Genomic DNA, 21,216 nt, shown 5'->3' with positions numbered 1-21,216 from the left:
AAAGGTGAAGGAGTCGTCAAATAAAAGGAAAGGGCCGTGAATGCGTGGGATGAGACGCTCCCTAGTCTTTGTAAAGCTAATCACAGAACAAGAGTTGAACAAGGGAGATCAGATAGCAAAGTGAGAAGACTGACACAAGTAAGTGAAGGTAATGTTAGACTCAGCTACGGTAACCGTGGTCACCAATCCACGCTACAAAGATGGGAGCCCCTGGGGAATTAGGAGTGACTGTCCTTAGCTAGGGATCTCCGGTCCTGCCCTGGAACGTGTCTTCAACGGCTCGACTGTGAATGCACGTTTGGGGAAAGAATAACAACAAAAACCTTGCACAGTGAAAAATCAATTGAAATATTTCTAATTTAATATCATTTCAACAGTGATGGATATCTACAAATGGCAGTAAGGAGATCGGCGATGTTCGGATAATCTCGCAGTAAGTAGGATAGGCCTATAATTTTACCCCAGCGTGAAGAGAAGACCTGACCACGTCCTCTAAACACCTTGTACTCTGATGGTAAAGGTTGGATCAAGAAACTTCACTACTTATCCTGTTTACCGTGTTCGGCAGACCTGAGTATTTACTACTACTGTGATGTTTGAGACTTCACTGCATGTTGTACTTTATAATGAATTGATAAGATGTATATATTTAATTACTGGTAGGTCATTTTAAATTATTATGTATATATATAGGGTTTTAATCATCCACTTCACATCATCATTTCATTTCTCTGTATCGCGGCTACAACGTATTTTGAACTAACAACTTATTGTGTAAAGTATTTCAACATCATTCGTATTAATAGCTTGCAGTAATTTTTCCAATAGCCGTAGTGAGGTGACCGGAGTGGGCAGGCTAATTTCAGCCCATTACCGGGATATGTACGTCATCAATCTTACGAGAGACCGTACCCCTTCCAAACTATGAGGAGACAGTTGAAACCTTGGTAACGCCTACTTTTCGAAGTTCGCTACCTGACGCTTTATTTCCGCGGGAAAGTTCAGCCTATAGAATGGACGTAATGAAGCAACGTGATGGATTCATAGCAATGGACAGGAGAAGGGATGGTACATCAAATCTTACGGGACCATGTGATCTGGTTGATGGAAGGAGATTTTTAAGGCTATATACATCGACAACTAGGTCAAGAGAGGACACTCAGACACTCTTACTTGAAGAACGATCCTAATCTATCATCGGAGGAGGGCTGTACGTCTGGACATCGGAGAAGATCTTAACTCAGTTCACTTCGCATCTGAGTAGTGTACTACTCAAAAGTTACTATCATTGGGACCTGTTATCTCAATGACGAGAGGTAAAGTCAACGGGAGACCGGTTTTGACTGGTATAGGGCAGGAGAGATTTTGTTATGAATTTAGTTACGCTACATTTCCGTAATACGGAAGAACACAAGTGTATTCTCTCTATGAACATAACCCATGGTGGTATTGCTATTAAAATTAGCACTCATTACGACTTTATGTAAGGAGTACTGTATGAAGTGTTAAAGGCAGGAAAGTCATGGTACAAATAGTGTACTATGCACGAAGCAGAAGTAGGACTGGAACCCGTAACTAGAGATGACGACGTCCGTACGAGAGATCCATCAAACATCAGCTGCTACATAGAATGCATCCAGATAACAGTCTACAAATGGTGAGCTAATGGCATAAATTACTGCAAGTCTGCTCGCAACAGTTCATTTTCTTAGAGTATATTTCATTCAATTTTTCTTTTGTTTCCGTAAGTTCAGATTCCGTTACATCACGTTTTTCATCCTAATAAATAGCCGTTTTAATTTTTTATTTTCTGAACTTATTATTCTTAATCCTTAACTTCCAAGTTAATGAACTTAATGGTTAGTGTCCCGTCACCCCACCCCTGGGAGTTTTTAGAGTCTCATTACGTGTTGCTATTATTATTAATTATCAACTATTGTTTTCAAACCATAAGCTTGAAGGCTGGTGCCCATGGGATTTTGTTTATGGAGAAGCAATGATATATTACTTATGTATATTAAAATTAAGGTGACCCGCCACATCACAATTTTGTCACACATCTGTGGGCCGAGTGGTTACGTCACACTACTACGTTCAAGTAGTCTTATTTGCAGTGTTACTGGAATGTACTGACGGACGTTTGACATAAATATGTCTTATGGCAGGGGATCATCCAAAACTTTGCGTAACATGGCGCGACAAACAAGTGTGACGGAAGTGCAGGCAGTGATGTAAGGTATGGATGGATGACCAGACAATGTTACCTAGCGACCGTGCAGGTAGTGATGTAAGGTATGGATGGATGACCAGACAATGTTACCTAGCAACCGTGCAGGTAGTGATGTAAGGTATGTATGGATGGCCAGACAATGTTACCTAGCAACCGTGCAGGTAGTGATGTAAGGTATGTATGGATGGCCAGACAATGTTACCTAGCAACCGTGCAGGTAGTGATGTAAGGTATGGATGGATGGTCTGGCAATGTTACCTAGCGACCGTGCAGGCAGTGATGTAAGGTATGTATGGATGACCAGACAATGTTACGTAGCAACCGTGCAGGTAGTGATGTAAGGTACTTATGGATGGCCAGACAATGTTACCTAGCAACCGTGCAGGTAGTGATGTAAGGTATGGATGGATGGTCTGGCAATGTTACCTAGCGACCGTGCAGGCAGTGATGTAAGGTATGTATGGATGACCAGACAATGTTACGTAGCAACCGTGCAGGTAGTGATGTAAGGTATGGATGGATGACCAGACAATGTTACGTAGCAACCGTGCAGGCAGTGATGTAAGGTATGTATGGATGACCAGACAATGTTACCTAGCAACCGTGCAGGTAGTGATGTAAGGTATGGATGGATGACCAGACAATGTTACCTAGCAACCGTGCAGGTAGTGATGTAAGGTATGGATGGATGACCAGACAATGTTATCTAGCAACCGTGCAGGCAGTAATGTAAGGTATGGATGGATGACCAGACAATGTTACCTAGCAACCGTGCAGGCAGTATGATGGATGGTCAATGTTACCTAGCAGGCTGTCTTATGACTGGTAGCCATCTGAAATTCGCAGGCGTTGATGGATGGCCATGAATGGGAGACATATTTATGATCATTTGATTTTCGAAGAGGCAAACGTGATTTCTTCTTTGAATTCTTTTTTACAATTTGCTTTGCGTAGCACTGTCTTAACCCGACGACGGGTTAGGAAAAGGCTAGGAGTGGGAAGAATACAACAGTGCACTTGCTTAAAGTATAGTCTCAGCATTTGCTTGCAGTGATAATGAAAAACTATGGAAATCCATCTTCAGGGTTACCGACAGTGGCGTTCGAACCCACTATCTCCCGAATGCAAGGTGACAGCTACGAGATGCAAACCGCACAGCCAATGGCTGGGTATATTGACCCGAACCAATGCGGATTTAGCCGAAGTATTATAACTACACGAATGAGATGAAAAGTGTATAATATTGTTTTGAAGCATTAAATACTTATAGCATAAGTAACAATTGTTCAATACATAAATATCATGTTGACTAAATATCTCATCCGCAATACTAACCAATCCAGTGTAGAGTTCTTGTCAGTTTCAACCAATCACGAACGAATATCACTGAAATATTATCGAAATGAGATGATCGCACCTGATAGGCAACTGTTTGGAAATTGTCGAAGGGGATTGGCAATTGGAAATTGGCAATTCCTTCCGATTTATAAGCTAATGCGCAGTGTTTACAAGGCGGTGCTTTGAATGTGGCGGCAATTACAAAGTGATTTAGAGAAGATACTTTAGCACATTATTAAAGCAATAAATTCAATGAAATAATATTATACCTATATGAAATAGTTATGCTATTTTCATGTTATTATCGGCACACTAAATTTTGTTTCATAACCGGTTTTCAGACTTTAAGGTCCATCACGAGTGTTCAAATCATTTTAAAACATTTGATTTCACATGAGTGTGATGTCACAATGAGTTGAAATAAGTTTTAAACAGTTAAAATAGAGCCTTGTTGAGATCAACACAAGCTTATCATCGTCTAGTATTCAAATGTTTTCAAATAATTTCAACACTGATGATAGACCTTCGCGTCCGAAGAACGGTTTTGAAATACAATTTTGTGTGTTGATACGATTGTATATGATTAATTATTATAATAAGTACTACCATCGGTACTGTTAATAAGAGTGCTTTAATATTTTATAATGATTAAAATTCGCTATTTCAATGAATTAATATTGTTTATTAAACAATTTATTGAGTGAATAGTCTTACCAAATATATCTTGTTGTTTAATCTTTTTCGAGGTAAAACACACTCGTTATATAACCCTTCATAGTAATTCTCCAAATGTGTCATAATTCTATTGTTGCCTTGTATTGCGCATTTAGCCGAGTCTCCACTATTTAATTTTGTTTCTTCTTCACCCCAGGTTCCTTCATTTCTATAAAAAATGTGGTCTTTGTCTGTTAAGTAAGGGAACGTTTTGCCGGAATGGAAGTCAAAGAGGCTCTACTGTTATGAAATCCGCGCCCAGGACACTCGAATAGGACCGTGGTCAGCTGGACCCAACTCGTTAGCCAGAATAAACATGACCAGTACCAGTTCTTTGCTCGTCCAGCATACTAAAGAGTTGTGGGGTGGTGCAACACGGGAATCAAATTGAAGGCACGGGAGAGGAATGGAGAAGATACCCTTGAGCATCGGGCTCCCTCGTACACTGTCAAAAACTAGCCGCGTACAGCCAGGTGAACCAGTAGCGTACCCAGGACTGGGCCATGGAGGGAGGGTATGGAAGGTGCTTGTCATTATAAGGACACCGAATTACAGTCGAACCTAGTTATACCGGACCTCCATTACTCGTATTTTCAGTATCTCGAAGTAACTTAAATTTCCCGGCGTTTGTCCTTTTCTTCACGTGTATTTATTTCTCTATTACTTGAAATTCAGTTACACGAATTTTTCGAAGCAAACGTTTCCTCCCTTGAAGCAAAAAATACCCTGTAACTCGAATTTCCTGCAACATTAACTGTGCCATACGGCATTTGTGCTTTGTGAGGAACAGTTAACAAGTAAAGAAAGGTTTGCAGTGATGCTGGGAGCTAATATGATGGGAACCGAAAAAGTAAAATTTCTAGTGATCGGAAAATCGGCAAAGCCTCGCTTTTTCTCGGATGTGAATTAATTACCGGTCACGTACGAAAGCAACCCCCGAAGTCGCGGATGACAAGCTCCATTTACGAATCTCGGCTGCGTGGTATTGACGAGAAGTGAAGGAAGAAAGATTAGCACTAAGAAACAGAAGAGACTGACGGATTTTTTTTCCAAAAGGTGTTAACGGAGGTATGTTTCTTGTTTTACTACCGTATGTCTAAAAATTACTGTAATAAAGGTTACAATTAAAGTAAAGGTAAGGGTGTATTCTGCTCGAAGGCAGAGGTGTGCCTGAGCGGGAGTTTACGTACGGTACGGTGGCCAGTTCCATTCCGCTCCTCCATTCCCTTACCCCCCACCAACAGCGCGTGGCAATCCATTCAAATCTTGACCACACCCAATGTTGCTTAACTTCGGAGATCTCATTAGATCCGGTGTTTCAACACGGCTACGGCCGTTGGCGGAGTTAAAGTGATGCCCTAAAAAAGAGTTTGTGTGTATATTTTTAAATACTGCTAAAAATAATGTATCCAGTATAAGCCCGTAGATACATATGATTGAGATGTGTGCTATACCTGCTCAAAAACGATGTTCTCTATGTCTCGAAATTTCGATAACTCGAAATCAAATTTACTTCCCAGGTGATTCGACATATCGAGGTTCCACTGTATGTTGACATTCAGATTGCAGTACACGTACATTAAAATACAGAACAAGAACAATGTGATCAACAGTGTTACAGCGAATGGTGTGTTCATTTTACAATCTAAAATGCAACTTTCGAGCCTTCTTAGAAAATAGATTCAACAAATATGTTGATCATACAATTATGTCTCTGGATGTTTATTTAATTTATTGTCAGTTTCTGCTTATTATATTTTCTGTAAAAAGTCCATGGCGGAGGTGGAGGCTGGTTGTGATTCTAACCTCCCTGGCTACGCCCATGTCGTGACTATAACCATCTGTGTGGAACTACAAGTAGCCACGTGAAACTAACTACCTGGCACTACAGTAGAAGTCCGATAATCCGGCACGTTCGGGACCGGCCCGGTGCCGGATTAGCGAAAATGCCGGACTATCGGGCGGTACCTCTTACTACGATATAGGTTTTTGCAGTAAAATGTTGATAAGCAGAACCATTAGTTTAATAACACACTCCTCTTTTCAAAGTTCTAATTTCTTATTGCCATTCCATAATAATGCCGGATTTCATCGATGTTTTTATCTGTAAGTCTTCCTTTAACATTTAGAATCTTTCCATCTACAACTTATCTTTTCCTTCTGCCCGCTTCAATTTTTGAAGTCATGTTCCCATCCGTTTTTGAACGTGGCCCATATATATTCAATTTTTGAAATCTGTTTTTTTATCATATGGTTGGCTTTCCAGTACTCAGTATAGCACACAGCCTTCTATGCTGAATATTTCCAGAGATACTGTAGAGATATTTAAGTAAGTCAAAGCATAACAAATGGATTGTATCACATACATTGCACTATTAACTTTGAAATAATAAAATATACACTTCGATTGGTTTCGACAAATAATGCATCAAGTTGTTCACGAGATATCATTATTAAGAGATAATAACATTTAGAAAATCCTGGAATAGTGCCGGACCATCGGGCGTTCCGGACTGTTGGATGCCGGACTAATGGAATTGTACTGTATAATAATATGAACTATTTTTCTAAACTGGAATAATTTTGTTTCCGAGCAACTACAGGCATTCATTTAGTGTGTTAACTCGCTAAATATGGCAGTACGAGAAGGATAGACATGATCTTCATTAAAGGGAAAAAAGAAAGGATATACAATAAGATCTTATAGCAAGATTTTAAACGCACTGCGACCAGCCAGACGATGCAGACAGAGAAAACCTCCCTACAATGCCGTATTATATTAATAAACACGAGATGGGCGACATAGAAATAAGGGGTCTCATGATCGGTGCGAGAGAGACGATAGAGCTGATGAGGATCTTCGACATCACAAGGGAGTTCGTCCACTGGAGGCTCAAAGAGCTCAGGGGTTCTCTTCTGAACCTCAGACACCAATTGTTCTCCTGTGGGTTGGAGTGCCTAGGGGTTAACATGAGGAAAATTCTTCATTGGGGTAATCACATAAATGGGATTATAAATAAAGGGTTATGAAAGTATTTTGGCTTTGTAGTAAGGATGTAAAGGAGACGACCTATAACTCTCTGGTAAGACTCCAACTTGAGTATGGTTCCAGTGTATGGGAGCCTCGCCAGGATTACTTCATTCGAGAACAGGAAAAAAATCCAAAGGAAAGCGGCTCGACTTGTTCTGGGTGTTTTTCGACAAAAGCGTAGCGTTACAAAAATGTTGCAAAGTTTGGGCTGGGAAGACTTGGGAGAAACGAGACGAGCTGCTTGACTAAGTGGTATGTTCCGAGCTGTCAGTGGAGAGATTGCGTGGAATGACATTAATAGACGAATAAGTTTGAGTGGTGTCTTTAAAAGTAGGAAATATCACAATATGAGTTCAAGTGGACAAATTAGGACAAATATTCGTTTACAGGAAGGGGAGTCAGGGATTGGAAAAATTTACCAAGGGGGAGATGTTCAATAAATTTCCAATTTCTTTGCAATCATTTAAAAAAAGTCTAGGAAAACAACAGATAGGCAATATGCCACCTGAGCGACTGCCCTAAATGCAGATCAGTAGTGACTGATTGATTGATTTATTTATTGATAGATTGATAGATTGATAGATAGATAGATAGACAGAATGATTGATTGATTGATTGATTGATTGATTGATTGATTGATTGATTGATTGATTGATTGATTGATTGATTGATTGATTGATTGATTGATTGATTGATTGACTGATTGATTGCCTGTCGTAAGAGGCGACTTAAAGCGGCCCCATGGGCTCTGAACTTGGAATCGTGGGTTGGCGACCATGCGGCTCTCAGCTGAGTCCTAGTATTGCTTCCACTTGGGCCATTCTCCTCACTTTCATCTGTCCTATTTGACCTCCTTAACGTTTTCCGACCCCGACGGTATTAGAGCATTCAAGTGTTTCATTTTCACTTCCTTCGTGGCCCTTGCTTTCCTTTGGCCGATATCTTCATTTTTCGAAGTGTCGGATCCCTTCCATTTTTTTCCCTCTGATCAATGTTAATAGAGGATGGTTGCCCATTTGTACTTCCTCTTAAAACAATAACCACCACCACCACCACCAGCAGCAGCACGAACTGTGAGATGATACAAAGAGCGAGGGCGAATCGAACATTGAATGTTGACGCAAAGCTTTTCCTGGAAGATATGGAAGCTCAGTTGCCACTTCTCGTATGCAATACGAATTTAGATTGGTCTATTACTCTTACTGTGATGGACCGAGTATCAGTGAAGAACCACCAATATTGTTCAGAACGAGCCGTCACAGCTCAGTGGACATAACACTATACTCTTCAGTAGTATTTAGATAGACTGATATCGAAAGTCTCGAAGTATCTTCAGTTCTGGAGGACGTTAAAGCTACACTGGGCCACCCTATAGACCCGTCCAGCCGAGAAGGTGTCAGACCTCACATGAGTTCGTGAAGGGGTTGTCGAGGTTCACCGCCGTCTCAAGAGACATTAGGCTCCCACTGAGGGGGCGGGCTCGAGGGCGGTTCCTAACATGCTTCTCATCCTGGACAGTTTTATTAAATATCTCCTGAAGAGGGAAATGTTTGACTTACCTAATGAGGTCACAGGATACGTGTGACTGAAATAGTAATGTCTTAATTAGAATATACTCGAGGAACAAGTCTTTTAGGGAAGATACACTGTCAATGAAAACATCTCCAAGTGTCTGAGTTATCGATTGCGGGCTGCGCTCTTTGAGGCTACAGGTTCGAAATCTTCCTCCAGCAAGACGAAACAAGTATCGGCAAAACGATACTGCCTAGAAATCTTATACTGATCTCTGGCTACCAATTTGTAACAATAATGTATTTATTTATATAATTATTATGCCTTTGTAGGTGGCGAAGCTAGGGCTCTTGGCCCTTTGTTATACTTAACTTTTACATTTACATATCAGTGAAGATGTTGCAGCACGACCAGTTACGGCTGCTAGCTCTATTTTCAAAAGAGACGTGGGTTCGAATTCCTCTTCAGCTATCCTGGAAATATTTTTTCGTGGTTTCTCAATTCAACTCCACGGCGTGGTACCTTTCTCAAAGCTCGGGGCGCTTCCTTTCCATTCCTAGTTCGTCCAATTACACCTGTACCTTACACGGCGGTAATGCAGCTCACTCCCCTGGGGTGTACCGGGAAAAATAGTTACAAAACCTGCGAGCTGAGCATGTTCTCGGACACTCCTGGTACTACAAGCTATACAAATTGAAGACTTTTCCTAATTGTACCGCTTACGTTATAACATCAAATTTAGAAAACATCTTTGTAGCTTCTTTTCCTTGAAAGTGATATTGTAATAATAATACCTCCTCTCAAAAATTCAAATCTGCCTGCCAAATGTTTTTTCCTGGGATCATATAACTGAGTTGGGTGTATGTTGTGTGAATGGTTCTTTTTATATATTATGCACTCCAATTATGATTATGATTATCATTATTATGTTTCCTCTTAATAATACTTGGGGCTGCATGGTCGAGGCGGTAAAGGCGGAAGGACGTGGATTCAAATCCCCGTCAGGAAGTAGTAAAATTTAAGAAACGAGATTTCCACTTCCGGAGGTGCACATGGCCCTGAGGTTCACTCAGCCTACACCAACAATGAGTACCAGGTTAATTCCTGGGGGCAAAGGCGGCCGGGCGTAGAGCTAACCACTCTCTTAATATTAGTTTGTCTGTCCGTAGTGTTATTTCTTTGTAGAATTACTGTATCTTTTATTTTCTTTCTTTCTTTATCTGTTTACCCTCCAGGATTGGTTTTCCCCTCGTACTCAGCGAGGGATCCCACCTCTACCGCCTCAAGGGCAGTCTCCTGGAGCTTCAGACTCTGGATCGGAGGATACAACTGGGGCGGATGACCAGTACCCCGCCCAGGTCACCTCACCTGCTATGCTGAACAGGGGCCTTGCGGGGGGATGGGAAGATTGGAAGGGATAGACAAGAAAGAGGGAAGGAAGCGGCCGTGGCCTTAAGTTAGGTACCATCCCGGCATTTGCCTGGAGGAGAAGTGGGAAACCACGGAAAACCACTTCCAGGATGGCAGAACCGGGAATCGAACCCGTGCCTCCGGAGGGGGCAGCTAATCACACTGAACAAGTTAGAAAAATGGCTGGACAAATAGTTTGCCGCAAAAGACAATCAGTTTTTCTGGCATAATATTCATAACTTACCGGAAAGATGGGAGAAGTGTGTAGAAGCCTATGGCCAATATTTTCAATAAACGAAACATGAATTTCCCTTGAAAATTACGTGTTTCCTTTACCACAAAACTCGGCAAAAACTTATGCAAACACCTGGTAGTCTTCAAACCACTGACTGGAGTGTAGAGACTCAGTCGCCTTAGTGGAAAATTCTCACTAAATTCAAATTCATAAATCGCCACTATCTTCTTCGCATTTGGCTTACACGGTAGGAGACTTAGCCTAAGGTGGTGGCTTCCACGCCTATTTTCTCTGTTAGAACTGAAGGTATTCAGGAACTACAACCTCGTGTCTGTAGATTTAATGACCGAGCGAGTGGCTGCGCGGTTTGAGTCCCTTAGCGGTCAGCTTCCACTCGGGAGATAGTGCGTTCGAACCCCACTGTTGGCAGCACCGAAAATGGTTTTCCGTGGCTTCCCATTTCCACACCAGGTAAATACTGGAGCTGTACCTTAATTAAGGCCGTGGTCGCTTCCTTCCACCTCCTAGCTCTTTCCAATCTCATCGTCGGTATAACACCTATCTGTGTCGGTGCGACGTTAAACAACTTATGAATAAAAGTAGATTTAACGGCACGTAAAGGAACACCCGAAGGACTTGATTACGGCATATCGATGTCTTCGGAATCCGAAACATTATGTAGGGGAATATTAGGCATTTATTATTAGTATTTTTGGTTTTATTATTAATATTATTATCATTAAAACAGTAGTACGGCCTCTTCCTAGTTGTAGGCAAACCTTCTAACGCCTGTAAGGGGTTAAGTCCCACAGAGATATGCTGAACTGAACCATGTCCACTTAAATTACCGAGTCATTACTGGATGTCACTACTGTTGTGTTTAACTTAGCTCAGAATTGAGGGCACAGTCTGAGCGAGGGCCTTTATTTCTAAGTTTCTACTAATGTGTGGTGACGTCATTATCAAGCAATCCGCCTACTGCGTGTTTACGTCGTCATCAAACAATCTCCTATCAGTTCGTCCCTTTACATACTGTGAATTTCAACCTTATCTGACCTCTGAGCGTGCGACTTAAGTGAGGCACTCCTCCCAGGAGATGACGAGGCTGAGGCAGTAGCAGTAAGGTAGACAGCCATTTAACCTAACATGTGATTTGCGGACAGGTCACCGTTCTCCTCTAGCATGTAACTGCTGGGAAGTGCTGTGGCTATCTTCATTTTAATGTAGGGACCCCTTATTTTCAGTTATTTTGTATTGTGTAAATTTTTTAGGCTGTCTACTGACCCCTTGTGGGTACTTCGTAAATTTAAGTACGTACGAGTGTGTACCCTCGTTTCCCTAATCCACTTTGCTTTCTGGTGGCTAAGTTTTCTAACTCTAAATATACATCCTGTGTTTCTGACTTTAACTTCTTTCTGGTCTTAGTCACCTCGTTGTATGGCTTATCCTCTGCGGCACCGGGCCTTCTGCCCCATTAAGTTTTATTACGAGTTGTGTCACGGGATTGCTTGAAGTTTAACATTCCTTCCAGATTGTACTCCGCCTTTCAATTTACTTATGTTTTTCCATTTCCTGAAAGATGTGTTCTGATATGAACTCTTAAGTGTAATTAGAGCTACCTGAGGTGAATTCTGGGCCTTATGGCCATTGAAAATTGAAATGGTAGTTCACAGTTGGACATCCTACTGAAATGAAATGGCGCATGGCTTTTAGTGCCGCAAGTGTCCAAGGACATGTTTGGCTCGCCAGGTTCAGGTCTTTAGATTTTACACCCGTAGGCGACATGATGATGAAGACGACACATACACCCAGTCCCCATACCAGCGAAATTAACCAATAATGGTTAACATTCAAGGCTCTGCTGGAAATCAAACCCGGGTCCCCTGTAACCAAAGCCCAGCACGCTAACCATTTAGCCATGGAGACGGACTGACACCCTAGTAACATCTCACTACTCAGATCTGAGGGCTTGTTTCCCCTCTTCATAAATTTGTTTCGGAAACTCTAGATGGAAGGTGCTCACGTTGGGCACAGAACTGAAGCGGGCAGGCGATGAGCGTATGCTATTCAGCCACAGTGCCGTGACGTTTTGGCGAAGTTCTCCCGGTCACTCTTGATCACTGCGGCAATAGCCGATTTTGAAATTGAAGCAGAAAATAATGAATGAAAGTGGGTAGAAATCCACGTCATTTTCAATTTACGTTGCAAGAAATGTATTTATGTTCATGCGGTTTATGTATTATGACCGGATACAATAAAGAGTTAGGTCTACAAACTCAACTATATTTATGCTGCAAGTAATGAATTATAATTTTCACTATTATATTTAACCGCCGTAGCCGTGTTGAAACACCGGATCCCATGAGATCTCCGAAGTTAAGCAACATTGGGCGTGGTCAGTACTTGGATGGGTTGCCACGCGCTGTTTGTGGGGTGGATAAGGGAGTGGAGGAGCGGAAAGGAACTGGCCACCCTACCGCACGTAAACTCCGGCACAGGAACACCTCTGCGGAGGTTCGGATCTGCCTTCGGGCAGAATAACTCTTACCTACCTACCTATTATATTTTATAAAAGAGGTGCTTTAGAAATATTTCTAATATAATACGGAGTTCAGGTGGATCAGTTAGGCTATGGCTTGTAGTTGCTTGGGTTTAAATTATCTGATTAACTCATCAAATATCCAACCATGCTTACCGGGAATAACATCAGTTAGGTTGTTTATTTGAAGGCAATCTGTAGGCCTCTATCTATTTGGTACACTGCTGTGCTACTTTAATCTTGGATAGTAAATATATCTATCTCCTCATTCGTGCTGAGACTACCCCGCAATTTAGAGGCTGACTATTATTATCAACGGATAAGTTTAAAATACTATTTTCAGGAATTCTGTGGACGGGGAAATTCACGTAACACTACAACCCTTTGCAAAATCAAGCAGCAAACTTGTTGAATTATGTAAATACATTACATTTTGCAGATTGAATAAGAGAAATGTTACTTTTTTAAAAGGAAATACGGCCGATCCCAGCCAAGGAACAGTAAGTCATAGCTTGTACGCTTAAACCCTACATGTTTGTAAATTGTAAAATTAATTATAACGTGCCAGTTTTCTTTGAAATTATAAGTACAGATAATAAAATAAAACGACTTGTTTATATGGAGCGCTGTATGAGTTAAACCGGAATATCTTGAAAAAGGTGGTTTTCTTACGATTAAAAGCGTCTTTAAAAATACTGTACACCAATCGGCATTTCACTACGCCCTTCCCTGGAAAGTGCGTTCGTTCTCTCGCTTCACTGTGACGTATGTTTGCTACGTAAGCTGCCCGCATTTACGTCACGTTAGCCCGGCCGCACTGGCTACCCAGCTGAGCACCTCTGCTATAGCTTCTTAATTTGTAACAAAGTCTAAGGTTCGATATTCCTCCCGAATGGTAATATTACATGTAGAGACTAAAGACTCATTGTTTTCTTTCAGTAACCAATGATGTGTACACTTACGGAATTGGACAGGTAAATAGTTTATGTCTTGTATCTTCTTCTCCCCGTTTTGTACACCAAGCTTTAAAGCTTAATTATTATTTATTGTTATACCTTTTCTCCCTTCCGTCCTTCCTTCCTTCCTTCCTTCCTTTCTTTCATTCTTAATCCGTTTACCCTCCAGGGCTGATTTTTCCCTCGGATTCAGCGATGAATACCACCTTTACCGCCTCAAGGACAGTGTCCTGGAGCGACAGACTAAGTATCAGGGGAATACAACTGGGGAGAAGTACCAGTACCTCACCTAGGTGGCCTCACCTTCTATGCTGAACAGGGGCCTTGTGGGTGGGGGATGGGAGGATTGGAATAGATACACAAGGAAGAGGGAAGGAAGCTGCTGTGGCCTTAAGTTAGGTACCATTCCGGCATCTGCCTGGAGGAGAATTGGGAAACCACGAAAACCACTTCGAGGATGGCTGAGATGGGAATCGAACCCCCGTCTAATTAGCTGACCCCCTCCCTCCACCCCGAGGCTGAGTGGACCCCGTAAGACAATTCAAATTTCATGGCAGAGCAGAAAATCGAACCCAGGCCCCGGGGGTGGCTGCTAACCATACCCTTTCTTTAATTCGGGAAAAATAAGATCTCTATTCCAATTTTAATAAAGCCTGATACACAAGGTACAATATTTATTTACTTTCCTAGAAATTCATTTTCAAAATTTTTCAATTTTCTCTCACAATACTACTTCAGGATAAATAAATAAATAAATAAATAAATAAATAAATAAATAAATAAATAAATAAATAAATAAATAAATAAATAAATAAATAAATAAATAAATGAAAATGAAAACCTACAACCTGTTTTCCAGTCATTGACCGGGTCAGGGATGGAATGAATGAAACATATATATAGGCTGTTATTACAATGGGGTCGCCACTCCCAAGGTGATTTATTAATGAGTGATAAATGCTATGAAATGATAATGAAGAGTGTTGCTGGAATGAAATAACAGGGAAAACCGGAGTACCCGGAGAAAAACCTGTCCCGCCTCCGCTTCGTCCAGCACAAATCTCACATGGAGTCACCGGGATTTGAACCACGGTATCCAGCGGTGAGAGGCCGACGCGCTGCCGTCTGAGCCACGGAGGCTCCCAAATAAATAAATAAATAAATAAATAAATAAATAAATAAATAAATAAATAAATAAATAAATAAATAAATAAATAAATTTACACCACAGAGGCGGACATTACCTTTTCTATTGCTTGTTGAAAGCTTACCGTTGTTGTTGTTGTCGATGCTGTTGCTGTTCTGAAAAAATTTCTATCCAAATAAAAGAAAACCTTGGAAATATTTTCTAAATTTAACATTTCCTTGATGAGCTTTTGTCCCGTGCCTGGCCATGCCTCTGTCCTGCCGCCTGGTGGTAACAATTATTATTATTATTACCATCATTATTATGAGGTTATAGAGGAGTTACGGCTCGCATAAAACGTGCCGGGAGACAGCTAGCTAAGCAAGTAGGTGAGGCTGGGACTGGCTGTAAAGTGCTACCACAGGTCTCGCACTCAGGACAGGTGTCACAAGCTATATTAAAATAAAGTTCTTTGTGTCCCTACTGGAGTGTCCAGCACACATGTTCTTTGATCACGTGACTCGCCCACGGGGACACTCACATGTACGAGCTATAAAACGAAACAACCCTTCCTCAGGCAAACTCCTTTGTAGCTCAACTGTTTGTACCGGCTCATTGCTCATCTCTCTCACAGTACAAGCAGTTCGGATTGTATGTTAATCTGTAAGGCATCTCGGTTACATTTGTAAACTTTCGCCTCCTAATTCTTCTGGACGACTTTTGACAGAAATCTTATGAATTTGTTTATACTTTTATACTATGGGCTGGGAAGACTTGGGAGTAAACAGACGAAAATCTCGAGTAAGTGGAATGTCCCTATCAGTTATTCAAGTTCCTCAGATATGTCCTTCCTATTTACAGTAAGGAAGGAGAAAATTTTCAAGGTCTCAGTAAAACCCTTATGATGAGGCGGACATGTATGCTTTCTCTCTTAAAGATTGGAATACAATACTTATAATGTTAGCACATACGCATTAAACCTATTTTATCCGAAAATGGACATGTGTTGCTTGTCAAATGACCGATTGAATCGAACCACTGGAGTTGACATGCAACATTCTTATCATTTTGAACTTTATTACTGGCATGCTCTAATTCCTAAAATGACATGCTGAGTAACTACATTTACTATTTATTAAAACAGTCACTAGGACCATCTTGAGACTCTGGCTGAAAACGAGGATGTGATGTGAATATATGAACTCGCCAAGAGAGTTCACTTAGCCTCTCACACCTCAGTTATCCAAATTCTACCTACCCGTGGCGCCCCTGTTAAGCCGAGCAACCCAGCGGAAGGTTAGGTTTTCAAAACCAGCGGAAAACTGGGTCAGTGAGAACATAAGATTGGAGGACAATGTAAGGCAACGCGAAACCATCACTGTTATTCTCCCAAGAAAACCCCATGGCTTTGATCAATTCAAAGTATTCCGGAGTTTCAAGTTCGCCAGTCGGATCTCCCGGGGGAACTAGGTTGAGAGAAAGCTCAAGAAATGTGCGAGGCTGCAAAGAACAGTATTGTTTAGGAACTTGGAATGTAAGATCCATGTATCAAGGAAAGCTGGGCATAGTCAAACGAAAAATGAAGAGCCTGAGCATCGATATACTGGGAATAAGTGAATTGAGATAGACTGGTATGGGTGAATTTGCTACAGATAACTACATAGTCTATTATCCTGGACACGAAAACCAAAGGAAAAATGGAGTGTCCTCATAGTTGGCAACAGGGTGCGTAACACTACAATGGGATGCAATTTTAAAACTGATAGAATGATGATGTACGTTTTAAAGGCCAACATTTTAACATCACAGTCATACAAATTTACGCTCCAACCACCGAAGCGCCAAAAGTTTGGAAAAATTCACTGTTCATCCCAATTCCAAAGAAGGGCAGTGCTAAAGAATGTTCTATAAAGACTTACGAGAATTGCTACAGTTAACACCGAAGAAGGATGTTGTCTTCATTACTGGCGACTGGAACGCCAAAGTAGAAAATCAAACTGTGGATGGAGTAACAGGAAAATTTGACCTTCGACAATGAAGCTGGAAAGAGACTTCCAGCTGTCAAGACAACTCACTGGTCATTACCAACACACTGTTTCAATTGCCCAAACGACGTCTATACTCCTGGACCACGCCAGATGTTCAATGTCGGAATCAGATCGACTACATACTTTGTAGTCAGAAGCGCTGTTCAGTCATCCAAAACAAGGTCTGCGGCTGATTGTGGATCAGATCACCAGCTCTTATTTTCCAAATTTCGGCTGAAATTAAAACGGATAGTCAAAGCCAAACCATCAAGCAAATATGACCTATATAACATACCTCTTGGATATACAGTAGAGGTTAGAACCAGATTTGTTTTGTTGGTGGCTTTACGTCGCACCGACACAGATGGGTCTTATGGCGACGATGATATAGGAAAGGCCTAGCAGTTGGAAGGAAGCGGCCGTGGCCTTAAGCCCCAGCATGTGCCTGGTGTGAAAATGGGAAATCACGGAAAACCATCTTCAGGGCTGCCGACAGTGGGATTAGAACCCACTATCTGCCGGATGCAAGCTCACAGCCGCGCGCCCCTAACCGCACGGCCAACTCGCCCGGTGAGAAGAAGAAGAGGAAACAGATTTAATAGATTAAATTTAAGAGAGAGATTCCCAGAAGAGCTATGGTCAGAAGTGTGTTATGTTGTTAAGGAGACAGCGGAAAAGCATATTCCAAAGAAAAGGAACAAGAAGAAGGCCAAATGGTTATCGGGTGAAGCACTACAAATAGCAGAAGAAAGAAGGAATGCAAAAATCAAAGGAGAAAGATCGAAGGTGTCTGAATTAAATGGAAAGTTTCAGAAACTAGCTGGAAGAGATAAGAATGCCTTTTTGAATGAACAGTGCAAGGAAGTTGAGAAAAATAACAGCACGGGGTAAGGCGAATGAGGGATCGTTACATGTAAATTGGAGATATAAGAGGAACATTCCAGGCAAAAATTCGAAAGATAAAAGATAAAAATGGGAAAGATCTTACAGAAGCAGAGGAGATAAAAGAGAGGTGGAGGGAATATGTAGACGATTTGCACAGAAACGATCTGAATACTCCTGATGATGAAATTTTGTGTTGTCAGAGCCAGAACCAGATATCCTAGAAAGTGAGGTTAAGTGGACCCTAGAAAGTATTGCAAACAATAAGGCAAGTGGTTATGATGGAATCCCAACAGAACTGTTCAAAATCCTAGGAGAGGATGCTGTGAAAGTGTTACATTCAATACGTCAGCAAATATGGAAAATCCAGCCGCGGCCAAATGATTCGAAAAACCCACTGTTCATCCCAATTCCAAAGAAGGGCAGTGTTAAAGAATGTTCGAACTACCGAACAATCGCACTTATATCGCATGCTAGCTAAGTTATGCTCAAGATCCTGAAAAATAGGCTTCGGCAGTATAAAGATCGAGAGCTACCTGAAGAACAAGCCGATTTCAGTAAAGGCATAGGAACCAGAGATCAAATTGCTAATATTCGCTGGATTATGGAGATAGCAAGAGAATTCCAGAAGGACCTATAATTATGCTTTATTGACTACGGTTGCTAAAGCCTTTTACTGTGTTGACCACAATAAACTGTGGTAAGTACTCAAGACTATGGGAAAACCAGATCATCTTATTTACCTGTAATCTGATCAGGAAGCTGCCGTGAGAATCCTATATAGAACAACTGAATGGGTCAATATTGAGTATTGTGTACGTGAAGGCAGCATATTGTCACCTTATTTATTCAACTTATATGCAAAGTATGTGATGAGGAATGCCAAATTAGATGAAACAGAAAATGGAGCTAAAATTGATGGGAGAAATATAAATAACCTTAGATATACTTATGACACCACCCTGATGGCAGAAAGTGAAGAAGAACTAAAGTATCTCCTAATGAAGGTGAAAAAATAAAGTGCCAAAGCTGGACTAAGGTTGAATGTCAAGAAAACAAAGATCATGGCAACTCAACCTATCACGTCCTGGTATATAAATGGTGAAACAATGGAGGTTGCTCCTAGTTTAATCTATTTAGGATCCAAGATAACTGCTGACGGTGATTGAAGCCATGAAATTAACAGACCTTGCTCCTTGGGAGGAAGACAATGGCAAAATCTTGACAACATTTTCAAGAGTAGAGACGTAACTTTAAGAACAAAGATTCGTTTAGTGACGGCTATGGTCTTCCCAGTAGCAATGTACGGAAGCGAGATCTGGACAGTAAGAAAGGGTGCACGTCGAAGATTAGACGCATTTGAACTATGGTGTTGGAGAAAACTCCATAGAGTTCCGTGGACTGCGAAGAGATCTAATAAGTCCATATTACAGGAAATGAACCCAGGCTGTTCACTGGAAGGTGAAATACTCAGACAAAAACTAATGTACTTCTGTCATATTATGAGAAACCATGATTCTCTGGAAAAGACCATAATGCTGGGAAAGACTGATGGTAACAGGAGAAGAGAACGATAACGGATGAGGTGGATCAAGGAGGCCACGGCTCTCAATTTAGAAAGTCTTCGGAAAATAGTATACGACAGAAAGAAATGGCTCACTTTCGTCTGTGGGATCACGGATAGTCGGAAGCGACTAAACGACCAACAACAACAGTAATTAAACAATATGAAATTATTTTCGATAGTACATGTTTGGGGGAGAGGATGTAAATACACTAGACTCTCGTTAATCCGGCCTATAACCGTGACGTCAGAGTAGACCACATTTTAACTGATTATCAAAAGGGTGCATAAAAGTAAAGTTGAAAGTGATTAAAAAATAAATAGCAGGGAGGTTGATGTTTTATGCAGTGTTGTTGCTGAAGTTGCAGATGTCTTAGTACAGGCCATGGAGGCCCTTGTATGGGTGGAATTTAAAGGAATTAACCTTGTACTTATTTTTCGTGTAGGCTGAGTGAACCCCAGGGTCATGTGCACCTCCGGAAGTCGAAATATCGTTTCTTACATTTTTTGAATTACTGATGGTGAATCGAACCTACGTCCTTCCAGGTGATCCGAGCACGCCTTTATCGCCTCTGCCAGTTGAAGTGGTTGAGTGACAAAGCATAAAGACATCGAGCATTTTACTGTGTGTAGAAAACGCAAGGACTAATTTCTTTCTTTCTTTCTTTCTTAATCCATTTATCCTCCAGGGTTGGTTTTTAACTCGGTCTCAGCGAGGTATCCCACCTCTACCGCCTCAAGGGCAGTGTTCTGGAACGTGACACGTTAGGTCGGGGATACAACTGAAGGGGAGGAGCAGTATCTCACCCAGGTGGCCTCACCTGCTATTCTGAACAGGGCCTTGTTGGGGGATGGGAAGATTGGAAACTATAGGCAAGGAAGCAGCCGTGGCCTTAAGTTAGGTACCATCCCGGCATTTGCCTTGAGAAGAAGACGTAAACCACGAAAAACCACTTCAAGGATGGCTGAGGTGGGAATCGAACATCCCTCTACTCAGTTGACCTCCCGAGGTTCAGAGGACCTCGTTCCAGCCCTCGTACGACTTTTCAAATTCTGTGGCAGAGCAGGGAATGAAACCCGGGCCTCAGGGGGTGGCAGTTAATTACACTAACCACAACATCACAGAGGCGGGCAGGACTAACATTTTCAATTTAAAATGTTTATTGAAAGTATACGTTCTAAATTGCAACATTAGATTGTATAATACGTGTTCAAATACATTATTTCTCAGAAACTATCTGCAATCCGATTCCTTCGCTAATACTTCTGTTCACGGGATGGCCGAAGAACATCAAATCTAATGTATCTACTAAAAATATTATTCATACTGTCTCCAGATATGTAGATCAAAAGGATTATGAAATGTGAAGGAACATGTACAGTAATACCAATGGCTTAAACTTGAAATTTAAGTAACAGCGGAGTCACTAAAAAATGCGTAAGACTGTGATATTCTTGGAAGCAAAGAATATTACAACACATTCCTTACATAATGATATTTATAATGTGTTCCTCTCCACCTTCTGCTCTGCTCCTCGACAATGAATAACCAACTCTCCCTCCCACACATGCCTTCATTCTTCTTGTCACCCAGAAGACGGAGGTATTTGACGTAGCAACCTTCTAGCTCTCTACCAGAGAGTGCAACTTGT

This window comes from Anabrus simplex, chromosome 5 (assembly GCF_040414725.1).
Source record: "Anabrus simplex isolate iqAnaSimp1 chromosome 5, ASM4041472v1, whole genome shotgun sequence".
In the NCBI taxonomy this organism is placed as follows: domain Eukaryota; kingdom Metazoa; phylum Arthropoda; class Insecta; order Orthoptera; family Tettigoniidae; genus Anabrus; species Anabrus simplex.
The sequence above is the reverse complement of the archived record's forward strand: the minus strand, read 5'-3'. Positions refer to the sequence as shown.